Below are 22137 nucleotides of genomic sequence, written 5' to 3' on the forward strand. Positions count from 1 at the left end.
GCATTCTATTAAGGATCATTTACTGTGTTGGACTTTAGGGTCTGATTTTGTTGGACTCGGGATGATTAGGTACACCTTCGATCTCTTCTTCCTAAAAACTGGTTATACAATACGTCATCAAATTAATCGCTTCCTCAAAACGTCACTTTTACGTCACACAGGGCCTTGTTCTAATGTTTTATGTATTTTAATAACTAGAGAGACCAATCGCTACTAAGGCTCACCAATCAAGAACGCCTTATTACTCACGTGACTAGAGGCGTGGAACAAAGCGATGGCGGGACGAAAACGTACTACACGCATCCTTTGTTTCGAACGTGACCTCGTTCTATATGTCTGTAGTAGTATGTTTACGGAAGAGAAAAATATTTTTAACATGTGCGTATGGGATTATATTTTCAAAAATACAGAGCTGGAGAATCGTAAAGTGTAAGTTATTTATAATTACAAGTATTTAGTGAAGAAAAATATACATTTAAGCAATTATATAGTCACACACAATTTGTGTCAGAAAGAAGGCGATGGCCTTATTTGAATAATATTAAGGCTACCACTATATTTACTGAATTCTGAGTTAGACATCCTGCATGTTAATTGTGATTAGATTTACTATACATATAGTTTAAGAGTTTATTTATATGATGAAAGTAGCCTATGATGCTTATCTTGTTTAATTTTATCAGTTTTAATGGGTTTTAATTTGCCAAGACAAGTGGCTTATTTGCTCGTTAATTCATCAAAATAGAGGTACGTTATTGAGGAAATAGTTGACAAAGGAAATAATACGATTCGTAATATTGAAATGTTTATCTTTAAATATGAAATTAGGTATTATTATCATTTGTAAACGTTTTCATTTTCATCCCAAATTTTACAACTTATATTTAATTTTGTTCTTATAAATGGTATATACCTACAAATTTTATTTAACCTTAGGTATTCCTGACTTAGGTATTCAGTGTTTAAATAGAGGATTATAAAGGTATTATCTGTAAACGTTATGGAAAAATAATTTCCACCTACAGTTCCTCCAAATATAGATTGTTACAACTATCTTTACGTTTAGCAGTAAATATTTTCATTGTCTACACTAGATGGCATCTTACTCGTAGTTAATGAATAAAAACCCGAAGGGTGAAAGGGCTTTTATTAATTTCCATTAAACCTAAAGGATATTCGATAAAATTTAACTAAAGTTAGATTATATGTGTGGCACAAATATAATGAAGATAATTATCAAACGAGAGTTTTTACATTATTAAAGTATGATTTTAAATGTTATCAGTGGTTAATGTATTTCTTTTTTAATGAGTTAAAATAATTGAGTACATCTTTGTTTCTTTTGTATGACAAGCTTATTGACGACATAACATTTCAAAACTTCGAGTTATAAATATTCTTATTATAGTAAGAAGTAATTTTAATTAATGCCAATAGTAAAAATATCCTAAGTGTGAAAAGTTCTGTCAGACATTTCCAGCGAGTTGGGATTGTTAAAATATACTGTAAGGTGGTGTCCTCTAGTTTCAACAAAACAAAACATAATAATTTCAATGTATCGCATACAATAGAAATGCACCAAATCCATTACTTTGTTGTGAAATATTTTAATATGTATTTGTTCTTGTTACTTTCTTATTACTATTGTTTATATAAAATGGATACTTACAGTTTAAAATATTAAACTAATTAATTAAACTTTTGGCAAAAGATTTCAGCACAAGCGCTGTGTGAACCACAATGTTTTTCTTCTATATGTCTCTTTGTATTCAATTAGAATAAGGTAGTTTCAGAAATAATCTCTTTAATAAGAAGTAAGTTCTGTTTAACCGTATTATAAGCAATATATTTTTGTCAGTAAACTGATAAACACATCGACTTGAAATGAGACATATAACAGTTTTAAATATATTTAAGAGATGGCGCGACACGCATGAAATTGTTTGTTTGTAATTAAGCAAAGCTACACAATGGGTTGGATTGTTTGTGATCTGCCACCTCGGGTATCAGAACCTGAGTTCTTGCGCTGTAATTCCGCAGACGTACTGCCGTGTCACTGTGATAAGATATGAATAACTATGGTTTTGTTTTCGAAAGTAGCCCGCTTACTGATTACTTTTAGTTGATTGTATTAATAGCGTCATTTTCATTTTCGATTTAGAAACGTAAGTAATTGAGTAGAAGAAAAAACACAAACAACTATATTTGTCTTTTAAGTAAATTTCTGCATCGCAAAAATACCTGGAGTCAAACAGTTTAGCAACAGTAGGTGTTACTCAGTGATGTCGAGAAACCCACTTGTTGAGAAATTTATATGCAAAAACGGCTCGTTTGGGTTGAGAAAATATTTTACATAGAAGAGCGAACAACGTTTCGACCTTCTTCGGTCATCGTCAGGTTCACAAAGAAAGAGGTAGCTGACCGGAAGCTGACCACATGTTTGAAAGGGGTTGTGTAATTGAGTGTCGGAATGTAGAGGGCGGTGTTAGATGTTTGAATATATAATTTTATTTATTTTATTATATTAAAATAGGTATAAAGGCGTTCCTTTATATTGGTTTATTTTGGGTTTAAGTTGTTGTATAAGTGAGGCTTCTTTAATTTTGCGTTTGTTTATGTTTGTTTTTTTAATTAATATTTGAGTGTTTTCTATGGTTATGTTATGTTTATTTGACTTGCAGTGTTCGAAAACGTGTGAAGGTGACTTTTTTATGTTCTTTGAATCTGGTTTCCATTTTTCTACTTGTTTCTCCAATATAGAAGTCGTGGCAGTTATCACATTGTATTTTGTAAATAATGTTGGTGTGGTGTTTGTCAGTGTAGTTTTTACATAGTATAGACCTCAGTTTTGTGCCTGGTTTTTGAATAAATTTGGTATTAACTGGAATGTCATATTTTGTTACTAGTTTTTTGCCAAATGTTAGTTATTTGTTTGCTGATGTCAGGAATATATGGTATACAGCAGTATATGGTTTCGTGATTTTTTGATTCGTGAGATATATTTACTTTAGTTGGTTGATTTTGCTTTCTGTCTAGGTGTGTGCGTATAATGTTTTCTACGGTTTGTGGAGGAAACTTATTGATGTTGATGAAGTATTGTTTTATTTTGTCTAATTCATCGTTAATTTTATCTGGTGAGCATAGTTTTATGGCTGTGTTTATTTGGTTTCTTAGTATGTTGAGTTTTTGTTTTGTTTCATGTGCTGAGTCCCAAGGAATGTGTAGTCTAGTATGGGTGATTTTTCGAAACAAACATAAACAAACGCAAAATTAAAGAAGTCTTACTTATACAACAACTTAAACCCAAAATAAATCAATATAAAGGAAAACGCCTTTATACCTATATTTATATAATATATAATAATATATAACCCCTTTCAAACATGTGGTCAGCTTCCGGTCAGTTACCTCTTTCTTTGTGAACCTGACGATGACCGAAGAAGGTCGAAACGTTGTTCGTTCTTCTATGTAAAATATTTTCTCAACCCAAACGAGCCGTTTTTGCATATAAAAAGTAGGTGTTACTCTCTTTGAGACCGTTGTAACAATCAGCTTCGAAGTTGGGCCTGATTCCTCGTGGATTTTAGTTAAAATTTCAGCCTTTTAATTATCAACTAGAACATTTTCAACAAAGTTTTAATAAAGAAGTACAACATTCATCACGCCGTCTTCTGCTCTGAACATTACAGGCTAAAGTTTCCAGTGAAATGGTACAACACCGGTAGAAATTTTATGAAATCTGTAACGAACAAGATTCCTCAAACATTTTGAGAATAATTGATGAATCGAACCGTAACTATCACATTTCTTTAGAATCTTAAGCGATAAGAAAGTGACGTCACTACAACGAAATAATAGCCTTAAAGCCATACATAAACCTGCATCATATTCAACACTTTTAAACAGTGCTGTCAACGTGAATCTTCATAATGGCACTTCGGGATCTTTACACAATGTACCTTCAGATAACAGAAAACAAGCCTAAAAACATATTAAAATTCCTACAAATAGATATGCACTTCTTAGATTCATATATTCACCTAATAGTTTGAGAGGTAAACCTTTTAATTTTACAGGGCAAGTCTCACTTGAAATCAACTCCCTTGTATGAAACTGTTCCTAGTAATTTGAAAATCTCACCAAATGAACTAAATATCCTTAATAAAGGTTTTAAGTTTGTTCCTATCAAAAGTAATGTTGACTTTTTTTGCACAATGGAAGATATCAAATGTTTGTTGGTTTTTTCGCAGCTTAAATTGGAAACTCATTTTTCCAAAACCTTGGAAACCCATTCTTCTAAAATTACTCGTCCCTACGATCTCTAAATTTTCTTAAAAACACTCCCGCCACCTTCCGGTAGGTTCATCGCATTTGATTACTTCATTTGTAAGTGTAGGATTGAAGTCAATGATTTATATTTAAACCTGAAGACTAAAGCTAAAAACATCTCTAACGATGAACAAGTAGCTGCAAATAATGTTTGCAACAAAAAGACAACATTATTATAAAACAAAGGTGGAACCATAGTAGGTGGCGCAAGGATTTATTCAGAACTAAGCTTTGAGACAACAGTACCTTCTACATCTTTTCAAGAAAACTGCAACAGCCTAGTAACATCTACACTTGAAGGAATTATCGATGATGACGAATATCCTTTACGACCAAGAATCTCATTGTAAGTGAATCCAGAAATCCCACTTTCTATCTTCTCCCTACAATCCACAAAGATGGACATTCCCGCCGCTCCATTGTATCTGCATGTAGTTGTTCTACAGGTCAAATTTCTAGTTACCTCAACAATGTTTCGTCATTATTTGTCATGATTTTACATAAAGGAGATCACTCATGCTATTATTTTAATAAAGAACACATTTATCTGGTAAGGAACACTACATCTTACCATGGATATAAAATCAATGTATAGATCTATTCCACACAATGAAGGTTAATTGCACTAAAACATTTCTCAGATCAAAGACCCATACTGAACACACACACAGTTCTACCTTCAGCCAAACTTGTGCTTACACATAGTGACTTTGTTGTTAATGGTACTACAAATAGAACTGCAGATTCGCTATGAGGACCAAAATGGGCTTTAGCTTTGCCAACCTTTGTTGGATACGTACGAAACCTCGTATTTAATCAGTACAATAGATTTGTACCCGTAATCTGTCACCACTACATTGGCGACATGCTAGGGATTGCATCCATGCCTAAATCTGATTTAGAAACTTCTTAACGCTTTGTTTCATTTTTCCACCCCTCTTTAGAGTTAACTTGGGAAATATCCGACAACATCCTCCTTTTTCAACATTAACGTATACATACAAGACGACCATCTGATCACTAGAACACGTTAGTTCACACACCTTCCTACATTTCGAATCTTACTATTCGTAGAGTGACAAAAAGTCAATACCTTACTCACAATTTCTGCTACTACGTAAATTACGCAGTGGTGATAGCGATTATAAATCTAAATCAAAGGACATAATTTTTTTCTCTTAAAAGACACCGTCCTGATTCTCTCATCCATGATGCAACCATCAAAGATGGCTTATATCATATACCCAGGAGCAAACACTCAATTCTACTGAGAAAACACACCGATCGTATTCCACTTGTCTTAACGTCCCATTAGACCAACAAGAAGATCAAATATATTATATCAAACAATTACACAATATTTATTGAAGATCTTGCCATTAAATATGTTTTCAATAACCCATCCATTGTTTCTTACAGACATGAAAAAACATAGAAATAATACTGGTGTACAGTAACCTTAAAATTATACCTCAAGCAATCACACGTGTAAATGAATCAAGTGTACCACCTGTCCACATATAAACAACACTACACACGTAAGAGGAGAGAACACAACCTTTGACATAAGACAGTTTTTTTATATGTACTACAGAATTTAGAACTGACTGTATAGTTAAAAAGAAAATGCAATAGTTTATACATTGGGATCAAACATAGAAACGTCTAAACCACATTAAACTGCAGAACTAAGATACACCTATAGGTAAACATTTTCCCATTAACAAACATACAGTTGAGGACTTTTCGAGTCATTGACTGATTATTGTTCCAACAGTTTGTTTGTTTGTTTTTGAATTTCGCACAGAGCTACTCGAGGGCTATCTGTGCTAGCCATCCCTAATTTAGCAATGTAAGATTAGAGGGAAGGCAGCTAGTCATCACCACCCACCGCCAACTTTTGGGCTACTCTTTTACCAACGAATAGTGGGATTGACCGTAACATTATAACGCCCCCACGGCTGAAAGGGCGAGCATCTTTGGCGCGACGGGGATGCGAACCCGCAACCCTCAGATTACGAATCGCACGCCTTAACACGCTTGGCCATGCTGGGCCTGTTTCAACAGACATTCACAAAAGAGAACGACTGGAAAGAACATTAATCTACAGTGTGGGGATCCGAAAACCATCTGGTTTAAATAAACACATTTTTTTTCCCATTTTTTGTTTAAATTTTAGTTGCTGTCTGTTTATATTTTCATGACCTTGAGTTTCGTGTAATAAATATAATTTTGCTCAGAATTGTCGCTCTTAGCAATTCAAATATTATGCACTCAAATTCCTTTTATTCTGCGCATGCGCCTTTGTTGTAAACAGTACGATCTGACTAAGAGCTTGAAATGTCCTCCTTCTTTAAGTAAAATATAAAACCTTGACGATTGTTCAACCTGTTAATTAATTTTCATATTTTTGTAGCTTATGTGGTTTAAACTATATTTGCGAAAAAATAAAGCTTTGATCTAAGAGTATTAAGTAATATATTAAAAAAGAAATACATATATGTACATAAATGTTTTTGCTTAAATCTTACATTGTTATAAACTTATACTTACATTGTTATAAACTTATACTTACATAGTTGTAAACTTATACTTACATAGTTGTAAACTTATACTTACATAGTTGTAAACTTATACTTACATAGTTATAAACTTATACTTACATTGTTATAAACTTATACTTACATTGTTATAAACTTATACTTACATAGTTGTAAACTTATACTTACATAGTTATAAACTTATACTTACATTGTTATAAACTTATACTTACATAGTTGTAAACTTATACTTACATAGTTGTAAACTTATACTTACATAGTTGTAAACTTATACTTACATAGTTATAAACTTATACATACATAGTTATAAACTTATACTTACATAGTTATAAACTTATACTTACATTGTTATAAACTTTTGACAAAGACAGTGAAAGTTGTTCACGTACTTGTTCTGTTCCAAGATGACGAGTGTTCATATGACCTGGATTAGTTTGATGTCTAGGTCATTGTGCACTGAGATAAGGTTTACACTACCAGTTATTACTTGTAGAAACTAGAAAACACAATTGCTGACATGTTTTAACAGGCTTTTTTTAACATGCTGTTGGACATCACTATTCCATTAGCGTTCAAATCTGGACACCCACTTTAATTGATTTGGACATTTTTACTGAAATTCATTGGCTCGGTAATTCAGGTTTTGACCGTAACTTCGAAGTAAAGCGATATTTTAAAAGGATTTGTAAATAAATCATATAAATAAATTTAGATGTAAAACAAAAATATAAATTACTTCCAAGAAAGATGTGAAGCAGACTTGTCTCAAAACTCTAAATATAAAATCTGATCAGACATTGGGTGGAATCACCCATTCTCTATATGAAAGACTTATAGGACCATAGAAGTAATTAATGTTAATAGGAGCCGACAAAGTCACAGACTACAAATAGTAAATAGGTTAGATGTGTTTACAAATTCGATGATGTTCTAAGGTGAAAAATATTTTAATTTCATTCTTAATTAGACAAAGGCGGTATCGTTGACCATTCCTGTCCACTCATATGTAAGGTGTAGCAAGTCAGTGTCACCCAAACAGAAGGTATGTTTTCCTGTCCACTCACGTCTAAGGTGTAGCAGGTAAATATCACTCAAAGAGAATGTATGCTTTCCTGTCTACTCGGGTAAGGCATAACAGGTCACTGTTTTCTTGACCACTCATGTGTAAGGTGTAGCTGGTCAGTGCCACCCAAATAGAACGTAGATTTTCCTGTCTACTCATGTGTAAGGTATAGCAGGTCACTGTCACCCAAACAGAACTGTGTATTCCTGTCCACTCATGTGTAAGGTATAGCAGGTCAGTATCACCCAAACAGAACGTATATTTTCCTGTCCACTCGTATAAGACGTAGCAGGTCACTGTCACCTAAACAGAACGTATGTTTTCCTGACCACTTGTGTGTGTGTGTGTGTAAGGTGTAGCTGGTCAGTATCACCCAAACAAAATTATATTTTCATGTCTGTGTGTAAGGTGTAGCAGGTCACTTTTACCAAAACTCACATCCAGAAATAAATAAGCATTCATATACGAACTTAGAAGTTAGTTGGAAGAACACTCGTCATGCAATAAAACTGAACCCACTTGGTCAGCTGTTCTAAGCTCGGAAATTATCTAGTCATGGATTAAAAATGAACCTTCTTCCTCAGCATCTGTAAGCTCGGAAATTCATCATGCGGTAACAGTGAAAACCCACTTGGTTAGATGTTCTAGATTCGGAAACTGTCTTGTCATGTAGTAACAGTGAACCCACATGGTCGCTGTTGAAAGCTTGGAAACTGTCTTGTCATGCAGTAACAGTAAACCCATATAGTTAACTGTTCTTGTGGCTTCCAAATGTCTATAATGCTGAATGACCTGTAGTAGCGGGCTGACTAAACTTAATATATCTGTAGATAGGACGTCGTGAAACTCAATATTGTTAGCCACAGATAGGATGTCGTGTAGCCCAATACTATTAGCCGCTTTTAGAAGTTTCTGTAGATAGGAAGAACGTCGGGAAATCCAATACTATTAGCCACTACTAGAAGTTTCTGGAGATGGGATGTCGTGAAATACAATACTATTAGCCATTACTAGAAGTCCTTGTACCTATGATTTCGTGAAATCCAATACTGTTAGCTACTTCTAGAAGTCCCTGTAGATAGGAAGAACGTCGTGTAATCCGATACTATGATCCACTATTAGAAGTCTCTGTAGATAGTACGTCGTGAAACTCGATACTGATAGCCACTGCTAGAAACAATTATTCCTTCACAATGTTTATTTTGAAATGTCCGTTTTCGGAAGCACAGCTGCACTCATCTTTTTTCGGGTCATGATTTTTTTTATTTTTCTCAATCAGGAAGTACGCTTTATAGCTACGGCCATTTTGTGTGAAAGCAGCGCACGGTAGTCACGTGTCTTTCTTCAAGGTGCAAAGAAAATAACAGGATTGCAGGTAAGATATGAAAGAGATAGAAAATTCTGTATTATGAACAATTGCAGATGGCCTGAGTAACTTACCACAAAATAAGAAAATAATAAAAAATGATTATTTTAAATAACAATGTAATTTTGATTACATACATTTTTTTTCTTATTATATTTGGCGGAGCGTGACACAGCGGGTGGTATGTTGGGCTGTTGATTAGCGGACCCTCGTTCGCGTCTGATTACTTCACACAAAATATAATGGGACACTGAATGCGTTATAATAGTTATTGACAAATACTTGTTATTCATTAAGACAAGAGAAGCCCAATAGTTGGCAGTGTGTACTGGACACAAGCTATTTTACTTCTAATCTGTTAATTCATAATTAGGGGATGACTGGATTTTGATAAATATCCAGAAACAAATAAACTTATCATATCCCAATCAATGTAAATACACTGAGTAACTTTGTTACGTCACGACATTTTATTGTAGTTTGTTATATCGTACCATTGTATTTAATTATGATGGGTGACTTTGTTACATCATGCCAATTGATTATAGGAAAGTGGACGACTGTTACATCATGCAATGTTATTATAGTGTAGTGTGGAACTACACATTTTATTATATTATGATGTGTGATTTTGTTACATCTTACCACTTTGTTATACATTTGAGTGACTGCTACATCATGACATTTTATTATGGTATGCTGAGTGACATTGTTAGGTTATACCCTTTTATTATATTTCAGTGGGTGACTTTGTTACATCATGTCATTTTCTTTTATTATAGTTTTGTGAGCGACTGTCACAGCGTGCCGTTTTAATATCTAGGTGTCCATAAAGTTCTTGTGCAGTTTGAATCTTTAATAACTTTACTTACGTATAAGCCAAAATCAGGGGTTCGATTCCCCTCGGTGGACTCAGCAGATAGCCAGATGTGGCTTTGCTATAAGGAAAACACACACACAAACACACTTCTATATAAGATATAAACAGTGTGTAAAATAAAATAAAAAAGTAATTTATTCAGAATTATTAAGTCAGTGAATGTTTAGTATGCTCTAGGAAAATCGTGCACGGTTTGTCTTCTATTTTGAAGGAACTGTTGTTATTTGGATATGCTACAGAATTAACTTATTCCTGAACTGAGGCGATCAAGCCTTACTGACAGCGTAGTTTCTCAGCAAGATGGAGTACCTTGTCACTTTGCCCGCAATGTACGAGGATCTATAAACGTGGTTTTTCCCCAACGGATGGATCAGAAGAGGTGGCCAACATTTTGTCCACCTCGCTCCCCGGACTTGTCCGCATTAGATTTTGTTCTTTGCAGACATGCAAAAACTGAAATTCATTCAACAAAACCTTCCTCTCCAAACGATCTTCGTACTAGGATAACAAATGTTATCTCAGCTATAACTCGTACACAACTACAGAATGTGTTCAGAATCTCGTTCGGTTTTCTACTCAACACGTTGGTGGATATGTTGAAAGTTAACAGTCTTACAGTTAAATATACTAAATCTTGAATAAATTCCCTCTTTTTTCACTTTGCATATTGTTTATATCTCATATGGAAGTGAAGCTATTAAATATTCAAACTGTACAAGGACTTTACGGACACTGTATAATACGGTGAGGAACTTTGTTTGGTCATGCAGTTTGATTATAGTACAGTTGGTGACTTTGTTACGTCATGTCATTTCAATTTAGTCTGATGGTTAACTTTGTTACGTCATGTCATTAGCACTTATAGTACAATTGGTGACTTTGTTACGTCATATCATTAACACTTATAGTACAATTGGTGACTTTGTTACGTCATGTCATTTTCACTTATAGTACAATTGGTGACATTGCTACATAATGTAATTTATTATAGTATGATGGTTGACTTTGTTGAATGATACCATTTTATTATAGTACAGCAGGGAATTTTTTATTATAGTACAATGTGTAGCTGTTACATCATGACATTTTATTGTAGTAGGTTGGGTGAGTGTTACACCATGCCATTTTAATAAAGTATAGTAAGAAACTTTGTTACATCATACCATTTTATTATAATACAGTGGCTGACTGTGTTACATCATACCATTTTATTATAATACAGTGGCTGACTGCATTACATCATACCATTTTATTATAATACAGTGGCTCACTGTGTTCCATCATGCTATTTGATTATAATACAGTGGCTCACTGTGTTACATCATACCATTTTATTATAATACAGTGGTTGACTGTGTTACATCATACCATTTTATTATAATACAGTGGCTGACTGTGTTACATCATACCATTTTATTATAATACAGAGGCTGACTGTGTTACATCATACCATTTTATTATAATACAGTGGCTGACTGTGTTACATCATACCATTTTATTATAATACAGTGGCTGACTGTGTTACATCATACCATTTTATTATAATACAGTGGCTCACTGTGTTACATCATGCTATTTGATTATAATACAGTGGCTCACTGTGTTACATCATACCATTTTATTATAATACAGTGGCTCACTGTGTTACATCGTGCTATTTGATTATAATACAGTGGCTCACTGTGTTACATCATACCATTTTACTATAATACAGTGGCTGACTGCATTACATCATGCTATTTGATTATATTATCTTTGGGAACTTTGCTACTTCATGGCTTTTTGTTATAGTTTGGTGGGTGACTGATATATTGTGCTTTTTATTATAGTATAGTACATGACTTTGTTCACAGATGCATTTTAGTATTTTGCAGGAAGGAACTTTGTTACATTATTCCATTTTATTTTAGTATGGTGGGAACTTTCTTACACTATGTCATTTTATTTTAGTATGGTGGGAGCTTTGTTACATTATGTCATTTTATTTTAGTATGGTGGGAACTTTGTTACATTATGTCATTTTATTTTAGTATGGTGGGAACTTTGTTACATTATGTCATTTTATTTTAGTATGGTGGGAACTTTGTTACATTATGTCATTTTATTTTAGTATGGTGGGAACTTTGTTACATTATGTCATTTTATTTTAGTATGGTGGGAACTTTGTTACATTATGTCATTTTATCTTAGTATGGTGGGAACTTTGTTACATTATGTCATTTTATTTTAGTATGATGGGAACTTTGTTACATTATGTCATTTTATTTTAGTATGGTGGGAACTTTGTTACATTATGTCATTTTATTTTAGTATGGTGGGAACTTTGTTACATTATGTCATTTTATTTTAGTATGGTGGGAACTTTGTTACATTATGTCATTTTATTATAGTATGGTGGGAAGTTTGTTACATTATGTCATTTTACTATAGTATGGTGTGAACTTTGTTACATTATGTCATTTTATTATGCTATGGTGGGAACTTTGTTACATGTCGTTTTATTATAATATGATGGGAACTTTGTTACATTATGCCATTTTATTATAGTATGGTGGGAACTTTGTTACATTATGTCATTTTATTATAGTATGGTGGGAACTTTGTTACATTATGCCATTTTATTATATTATGGTGGGAACTTTGTTACATTATGTCATTTTATTTTAGTATGGTGGGAACTTTGTTACATTATGTCATTTTATTATACTATGGTGGGAACTTTGTTACATTATGTCATTTTATTATAGTATGGTGGGAACTTTGTTACATTATGTCATTTTATTATACTATGGTGGGAACTTTGTTACATGTCGTTTTATTATAATATGATGGAAACTTTGTTACATTATGTCATTTTATTTTAGTATGGTGGGAACTTTGTTACATTATGTCATTTTATTTTAGTATGGTGGGAACTTTGTTACATTATGTCATTTTATTATAGTATGGTGGGAACTTTGTTACATTATGTCATTTTATTATAGTATGGTGTGAACTTTGTTACATTATGTCATTTTATTATGCTATGGTGGGAACTTTGTTACATGTCGTTTTATTATAATATGATGGGAACTTTGTTACATTATTCCATTTTATTATAGTATGGTGGGAACTTTGTTACATTATGCCATTTTATTATAGTATGGTGGGAACTTTCTTACATTATGCCATTTTGTTATAGTATGGTGGGAACTTTGTTACATTATGTCATTTTATTATAGTATGATGGGAACTTTGTTACATTATGTCATTTTATTATACTATGGTGGGAACTTTGTTACATGTCGTTTTATTATCATATGATGGGAACTTTGTTACACTATGTCATTTTATTATACTATGGTGGGAACTTTGTTACATTATGTCAATTTATTATAGTATGGTGGGAACTTTGTTACATTATGTCATTTTATTATACTATGGTGGGAACTTTGTTACATGTCGTTTTATTATAATATGATGGGAACTTTGTTACATTATGCCATTTTATTATAGTATGGTGGGAACTTTGTTACATTATGTCAATTTATTATAGTATGATAGGAACTTTGTTACATTATGTCATTTTATTATAGTATGGTGGGAACTTTGTTACATTGTGTCATTTCATTATAATATGGTGGGAACTTTGTTACATTATGTCATTTTATTATAGTATGGTGGGAACTTTGTTCCATTATGTCATTTTATTTTAGTATGGTGGGAACTTTGTTACATTATGTCATTTTATTATAGTATGGTGGGAACTTTGTTCCATTATGTCATTTTATTTTAGTATGGTGGGAACTTTGTTACATTATGTCATTTTATTTTAGTATGGTGGGAACTTTGTTACATGTCGTTTTATTATAATATGATGGGAACTTTGTTACATTATGCCATTTTATTATAGTATGGTGGGAACTTTGTTACATTATGTCAATTTATTATAGTATGATAGGAACTTTGTTACATTATGTCATTTTATTATAGTATGGTGGGAACTTTGTTACATTATGCCATTTTATTATAGTATGGTGGGAACTTTGTTACATTATGCCATTTTATTATAGTATGGTGGGAACTTTGTTACATTATGCCATTTTGTTATAGTATGGTGGGAACTTTGTTACATTATGTCATTTTATTATAGTATGATAGGAACTTTGTTACATTATGTCATTTTATTATAGTATGGTGGGAACTTTGTTACATTATGCCATTTTATTATACTATGGTGGGAACTTTGTTACATTATCTCATTTTATTTTAGTATGGTGGGAACTTTGTTACATTATGTCATTTTATTATACTATGGTGGGAACTTTGTTGCATGTCGTTTTATTATAATATGATGGGAACTTTGTTACATTATGCCATTTTATTATAGTATGGTGGGAACTTTGTTACATTATGTCATTTTATTATAGTATGGTGGAAACTTTGTTACATTATGTCTTTTTATTATAATATGTTGGGAACTTTGTTACATTATGCCATTTTATTATAGTATGGTGGGAACTTTGTTACATTGTGTCATTTCATTATAATATGGTGGGAACTTTGTTACATTATGTCATTTTATTATAGTATGGTGGGAACTTTGTTCCATTATGTCATTTTATTATAGTATGGTGGGAAATTTGTTCCATTATGTCATTTTATTTTAGTATGGTGGGAACTTTGTTACATTATGTCATTTTATTTTAGTATGGTGGGAACTTTGTTACACTATGTCATTTTATTTTAGTATGGTGGGAACTTTGTTACATTATGTCATTTTATTTTAGTATGGTGGGAACTTTGTTACATTATGTCATTTTATTTTAGTATGGTGGGAACTTTGTTACATTATGTCATTTTATTTTAGTATGATGGGAACTTTGTTACATTATGTCATTTTATTTTAGTATGGTGTGAACTTTGTTACATTATGTCATTTTATTTTAGTATGGTGGGAACTTTATTACATTATGTCATTTTATTATGCTATGGTGGGAACTTTGTTACATGTCGTTTTATTATAATATGATGGGAACTTTGTTACATTATGCCATTTTATTATAGTATGGTGGGAACTTTGTTACATTATGCCATTTTATTATAGTATGGTGGGAATTTTGTTACATTATGCCATTTTGTTATAGTATGGTGGGAACTTTGTTACATTATGTCATTTTATTATAGTATGATAGGAACTTTGTTACATTATGTCATTTTATTATAGTATGGTGGGAACTTTGTTACATTATGCCATTTTATTATACTATGGTGGGAACTTTGTTACATTATGTCATTTTATTTTAGTATGGTGGGAACTTTGTTACATTATGTCATTTTATTTTAGTATGGTGGGAACTTTGTTACATGTCGTTTTATTATAATATGATGGGAACTTTGTTACATTATGCCATTTTATTATAGTATGGTGGGAACTTTGTTACATTATGCCATTTTATTATAGTATGGTGGGAACTTTGTTACATTATGCCATTTTGTTATAGTATGGTGGGAACTTTGTTACATGTCGTTTTATTATAATATGATGGGAACTTTGTTACATTATGCCATTTTATTATAGTATGGTGGGAACTTTGTTACATTATGCCATTTTATTATAGTATGGTGGGAACTTTGTTACATTATGCCATTTTGTTATAGTATGGTGGGAACTTTGTTACATTATGTCATTTTATTATAGTATGATAGGAACTTTGTTACATTATGTCATTTTATTATAGTATGGTGGGAACTTTGTTACATTATGCCATTTTATTATACTATGGTGGGAACTTTGTTACATTATCTCATTTTATTTTAGTGTGGTGGGAACTTTGTTACATTATGTCATTTTATTATACTATGGTGGGAACTTTGTTACATTATGCCATTTTATTATAATATGATGGGAACTTTGTTACATTATGCCATTTTATTATAGTATGGTGGGAACTTTGTTACATTATGTCATTTTATTATAGTATGGTGGAAACTTTGTTACATTATGTCTTTTTATTATAATATGTTGGGAACTTTGTTACATTATGCCATTTTATTATAGTATGGTGGGAACTTTGTTACTTTGTGTCATTTCATTATAATATGGTGGGAACTTTGTTACATTATGTCATTTTATTATAGTATGGTGGGAACTTTGTTCCATTATGTCATTTTATTATAGTATGGTGGGAACTTTGTTCCATTATGTCATTTTATTTTAGTATGGTGGGAACTTTGTTACATTATGTCATTTTATTTTAGTATGGTGGGAACTTTGTTACACTATGTCATTTTATTTTAGTATGGTGGGAACTTTGTTACATTATGTCATTTTATTTTAGTATGGTGGGAACTTTGTTACATTATGTCATTTTATTATAATATGTTGGGAACTTTGTTACATTATGCCATTTTATTATAGTATGGTGGGAACTTTGTTACATTGTGTCATTTCATTATAATATGGTGGGAACTTTGTTCCATTATGTCATTTTATTATAGTATGGTGGGAACTTTGTTCCATTATGTCATTTTATTTTAGTATGGTGGGAACTTTGTTACACTATGTCATTTTATTTTAGTATGGTGGGAACTTTGTTACATTATGTCATTTTATTTTAGTATGGTGGGAACTTTGTTACATTATGTCATTTTATTTTAGTATGGTGGGAACTTTGTTACATTATGTCATTTTATTTTAGTATGGTGGGAACTTTGTTACATGTCGTTTTATTATAATATGATGGGAACTTTGTTACATTATGCCATTTTATTATAGTATGGTGGGAACTTTGTTACATTATGCCATTTTATTATAGTATGGTGGGAACTTTGTTACATTATGCCATTTTGTTATAGTATGGTGGGAACTTTGTTACATGTCGTTTTATTATAATATGATGGGAACTTTGTTACATTATGCCATTTTATTATAGTATGGTGGGAACTTTGTTACATTATGCCATTTTATTATAGTATGGTGGGAACTTTCTTACATTATGCCCTTTTGTTATAGTATGGTGGGAACTTTGTTACATTATGTCATTTTATTATAGTATGATAGGAACTTTGTTACATTATGTCATTTTATTATAGTATGGTGGGAACTTTGTTACATTATGCCATTTTATTATACTATGGTGGGAACTTTGTTACATTATCTCATTTTATTTTAGTGTGGTGGGAACTTTGTTACATTATGTCATTTTATTATACTATGGTGGGAACTTTGTTACATTATGCCATTTTATTATAATATGATGGGAACTTTGTTACATTATGCCATTTTATTATAGTATGGTGGGAACTTTGTTACATTATGTCATTTTATTATAGTATGGTGGAAACTTTGTTACATTATGTCTTTTTATTATAATATGTTGGGAACTTTGTTACATTATGCCATTTTATTATAGTATGGTGGGAACTTTGTTACTTTGTGTCATTTCATTATAATATGGTGGGAACTTTGTTACATTATGTCATTTTATTATAGTATGGTGGGAACTTTGTTCCATTATGTCATTTTATTATAGTATGGTGGGAACTTTGTTCCATTATGTCATTTTATTTTAGTATGGTGGGAACTTTGTTACATTATGTCATTTTATTTTAGTATGGTGGGAACTTTGTTACACTATGTCATTTTATTTTAGTATGGTGGGAACTTTGTTACATTATGTCATTTTATTTTAGTATGGTGGGAACTTTGTTACATTATGTCATTTTATTATAATATGTTGGGAACTTTGTTACATTATGCCATTTTATTATAGTATGGTGGGAACTTTGTTACATTGTGTCATTTCATTATAATATGGTGGGAACTTTGTTCCATTATGTCATTTTATTATAGTATGGTGGGAACTTTGTTCCATTATGTCATTTTATTTTAGTATGGTGGGAACTTTGTTACACTATGTCATTTTATTTTAGTATGGTGGGAACTTTGTTACATTATGTCATTTTATTTTAGTATGGTGGGAACTTTGTTACATTATGGCATTTTATTTTAGTATGGTGGGAACTTTGTTACATTATGTCATTTTATTTTAGTATGATGGGAACTTTGTTACATTATGTCATTTTATTTTAGTATGGTGGGAACTTTGTTACATTATGTCATTTTATTTTAGTATGGTGGGAACTTTGTTACATTATGTCATTTTATTATGCTATGGTGGGAACTTTGTTACATGTCGTTTTATTATAATATGATGGGAACTTTGTTACATTATGCCATTTTATTATAGTATGGTGGGAACTTTGTTACATTATGCCATTTTATTATAGTATGGTGGGAACTTTGTTACATTATGCCATTTTATTATAGTATGGTGGGAACTTTGTTACATTATGTCATTTTATTATAGTATGATAGGAACTTTGTTCCATTATGTCATTTTATTATAGTATGGTGGGAACTTTGTTACATTATGCCATTTTATTATACTATGGTGGGAACTTTGTTACATTATGTCATTTTATTTTAGTATGGTGGGAACTTTGTTACATTATGTCATTTTATTATACTATGGTGGGAACTTTGTTACATTATGTCATTTTATTTTAGTATGGTGGGAACTTTGTTACATGTCGTTTTATTATAATATGATGGGAACTTTGTTACATTATGCCATTTTATTATAGTATGGTGGGAACTTTGTTACATTATGCCATTTTATTATAGTATGGTGGGAACTTTGTTACATTATGCCATTTTGTTATAGTATGGTGGGAACTTTGTTACATGTCGTTTTATTATAATATGATGGGAACTTTGTTACATGTCGTTTTATTATAGTATGGTGGGAACTTTGTTACATTATGCCATTTTATTATAGTATGGTGGGAACTTTGTTACATTATGCCATTTTGTTATAGTATGGTGGGAACTTTGTTACATTATGTCATTTTATTATAGTATGATAGGAACTTTGTTACATTATGTCATTTTATTATAGTATGGTGGGAACTTTGTTACATTATGCCATTTTATTATACTATGGTGGGAACTTTGTTACATTATGTCATTTTATTTTAGTATGGTGGGAACTTTGTTACATTATGTCATTTTATTATACTATGGTGGGAACTTTGTTACATTATGTCATTTTATTTTAGTATGGTGGGAACTTTGTTACATGTCGTTTTATTATAATATGATGGGAACTTTGTTACATTATGCCATTTTATTATAGTATGGTGGGAACTTTGTTACATTATGCCATTTTATTATAGTATGGTGGGAACTTTGTTACATTATGCCATTTTGTTATAGTATGGTGGGAACTTTGTTACATGTCGTTTTATTATAATATGATGGGAACTTTGTTACATTATGCCATTTTATTATAGTATGGTGGGAACTTTGTTACATTATGCCATTTTATTATAGTATGGTGGGAACTTTGTTACATTATGCCATTTTGTTATAGTATGGTGGGAACTTTGTTACATTATGTCATTTTATTATAATATGGTGGGAACTTTGTTACATTATGTCATTTTATTATAGTATGGTGGGAACTTTGTTACATAATGTCATTTTATTATGCTATGGTGGGAACTTTGTTACATTATGTCATTTTATTATAGTATGGTGGGAACTTTGTTACATTATGTCATTTTATTATAATATGGTGGGAACTTTGTTACTTTATGTCATTTTATTAAAGTATGGTGGGAACTTTGTTACATTATGTCATTTTATTATAATATGGTGGGAACTTTGTTACATTATGTCATTTTATTATAGTATGGTGGGAACTTTGTTACATAATGTCATTTTATTATGCTATGGTGGGAACTTTGTTACATTATGTCATTTTATTATAGTATGGTGGGAACTTTGTTACATTATGTCATTTTATTATAGTATGGTGGGAACTTTGTTACATAATGTCATTTTATTATGCTATGGTGGGAACTTTGTTACATGTCGTTTTATTATAATATGATGGGAACTTTGTTACACTATGTCATTTTATTATACTATGGTGGGAACTTTGTTACATTATGTCAATTTATTATAGTATGGTGGGAACTTTGTTACATTATGTCATTTTATTATACTATGGTGGGAACTTTGTTACATGTCGTTTTATTATAATATGATGGGAACTTTGTTACATTATGCCATTTTATTATAGTATGGTGGGAACTTTGTTACATTATGTCATTTTATTATAATATGGTGGGAACTTTGTTACTTTATGTCATTTTATTAAAGTATGGTGGGAACTTTGTTACATTATGTCATTTTATTATAGTATGGTGGGAACTTTGTTACATTATGTCATTTTATTATAATATGGTGGGAACTTTGTTACTTTATGTCATTTTATTATAGTATGGTGGGAACTTTGTTACATTATGTCATTTTATTATAGTATGGTGGGAACTTTGTTACATTATGTCATTTTATTATAGTATGGTGGGAACTTTATTGTACTATAGTTATGGCTATAAATAAATATAACGTTATTGTGATTTACCAGGGGCTTAACAAAGAGTGTAAGATCTTTTATCGATCTAAGTGTGGAATGAGAGATTAATACAGAAATGTTATTGTTGTTAATGTGTTAATTTTCAAGTTTTACCTTCGTCTGAGAGTTTTGCTAACCCATCGGATCATTGTACTTTTTTGTCACCAAATGTTTCTGTAGTTATGACGTCATAGTGAAATATTTTAATAAGATGTGACTCTTAAAACTCGCTAAATCCGTTTCTTTTTATAAGTAAACTTGGGAACAATTCAGTGTTGAAATATGACTAACATAAACTAATTATATTAACATTTTTATAGTGTTGCAGTTAATCTCTTGTTCCAAATAAACATGTATACATTTCATTATTGAACTATGAATTACATTGTCTTTATGTATTTCATGTGGACATTATTGTATTTAATCGATTTCATTGATGCATCAGGATTGGTTTTTGGCTTTTAACAAGCTACGCTACCTGAAAACGGCTGAGTCCCGGTTGATGACACCACTGCCAGGTTGATGAAGCTAGTTATTTGGTATTGTGTTATCAGATTTCCTTTGTGTCTCATTGTATCTGTACTTTTAGTCATTCATGGCTGAAGTTTGAAGTTGATAAACCTAAGAAAAACTCGAAGGGAGTCGTGACCTTGCCAAAATTGAATGCTTACGTCCCGCCCCGCTTCCACACGTAAATCAATTCTAGTTGCCCTCATGCTCTTGGATAAACACGCTGGTTTTATAAGATTACTTTTTATAAATTTTCCTTTTCTAGGTGTTGAACAACTTGCAGAGATAAGGGAGAAATAAATTCCTGACCTGAATGTATTTCTTTATGTTAATATAAAAACACAAAGAATATTTCCCTCCTAATTTCAAAAATAACTCAGATCAACAAAACTTTGATCTGACCTGGGTGGCTACTTCAGGTTTAGATGGTGTGGCACCGTTACTGATGATCTGACCTTCAGGTTTACACGAGGTAGCACCACTGATTGGAGTCAGCACGACCTAATTTTAAGAAGTTTGGGTTACATTTTTACATATTTTGGCTGTTTATTTCATTCAACGACTCGATACATGGTAGGGCTATCCAGCAAAGCAAAACAACCTAATAAGATATTATCAAGGGGGATTTGCTTAGCACTGTTGCGTGGTGAAATATTTTTCAGCCTGGTGGACAAGAAAATGAGGGAGAAAGAGCATGATGGGTTTCCTGTTGAACAGACACATTCGTCAAAATGATGTATACATTTAGTTTTAATAAGTTTGGGACAAATATATATAAATAAACATTCAAGTAAACACTGATTTTTTTCCTTGAAGTTCGACGACCGTCATTACTAACTTACATTACTATTTTCCGCTCTCTTTAGTTTTATTTAAAACAACAGTAAACTTTTCGTGTAGCGGCAATACTTAAGTTATCATCCTCTCCAGTAACTAAACAACACTGCCCCATCGACGTTTAC

The 22137-nt window shown here is 31.6% G+C and overlaps 1 long non-coding RNA gene across 2 annotated transcripts in view; it reads left to right on the forward strand.

Moving 5' to 3' along the window:
* The first annotated feature begins 296 nt into the window (after positions 1 to 296).
* Positions 297 to 22137, forward strand: part of LOC143235407 (uncharacterized) — a 262811-nt gene continuing 240970 nt past the window's right edge. For both annotated transcript variants that reach the window (XR_013019165.1, XR_013019166.1), the window contains exon 1: positions 297 to 429. This is a non-coding gene — a long non-coding RNA (uncharacterized LOC143235407). The remainder of the gene's footprint in view (positions 430 to 22137) is intronic.

Source organism: Tachypleus tridentatus, chromosome 12 (genome assembly GCF_004210375.1).
Source record: "Tachypleus tridentatus isolate NWPU-2018 chromosome 12, ASM421037v1, whole genome shotgun sequence".
In the NCBI taxonomy this organism is placed as follows: domain Eukaryota; kingdom Metazoa; phylum Arthropoda; class Merostomata; order Xiphosura; family Limulidae; genus Tachypleus; species Tachypleus tridentatus.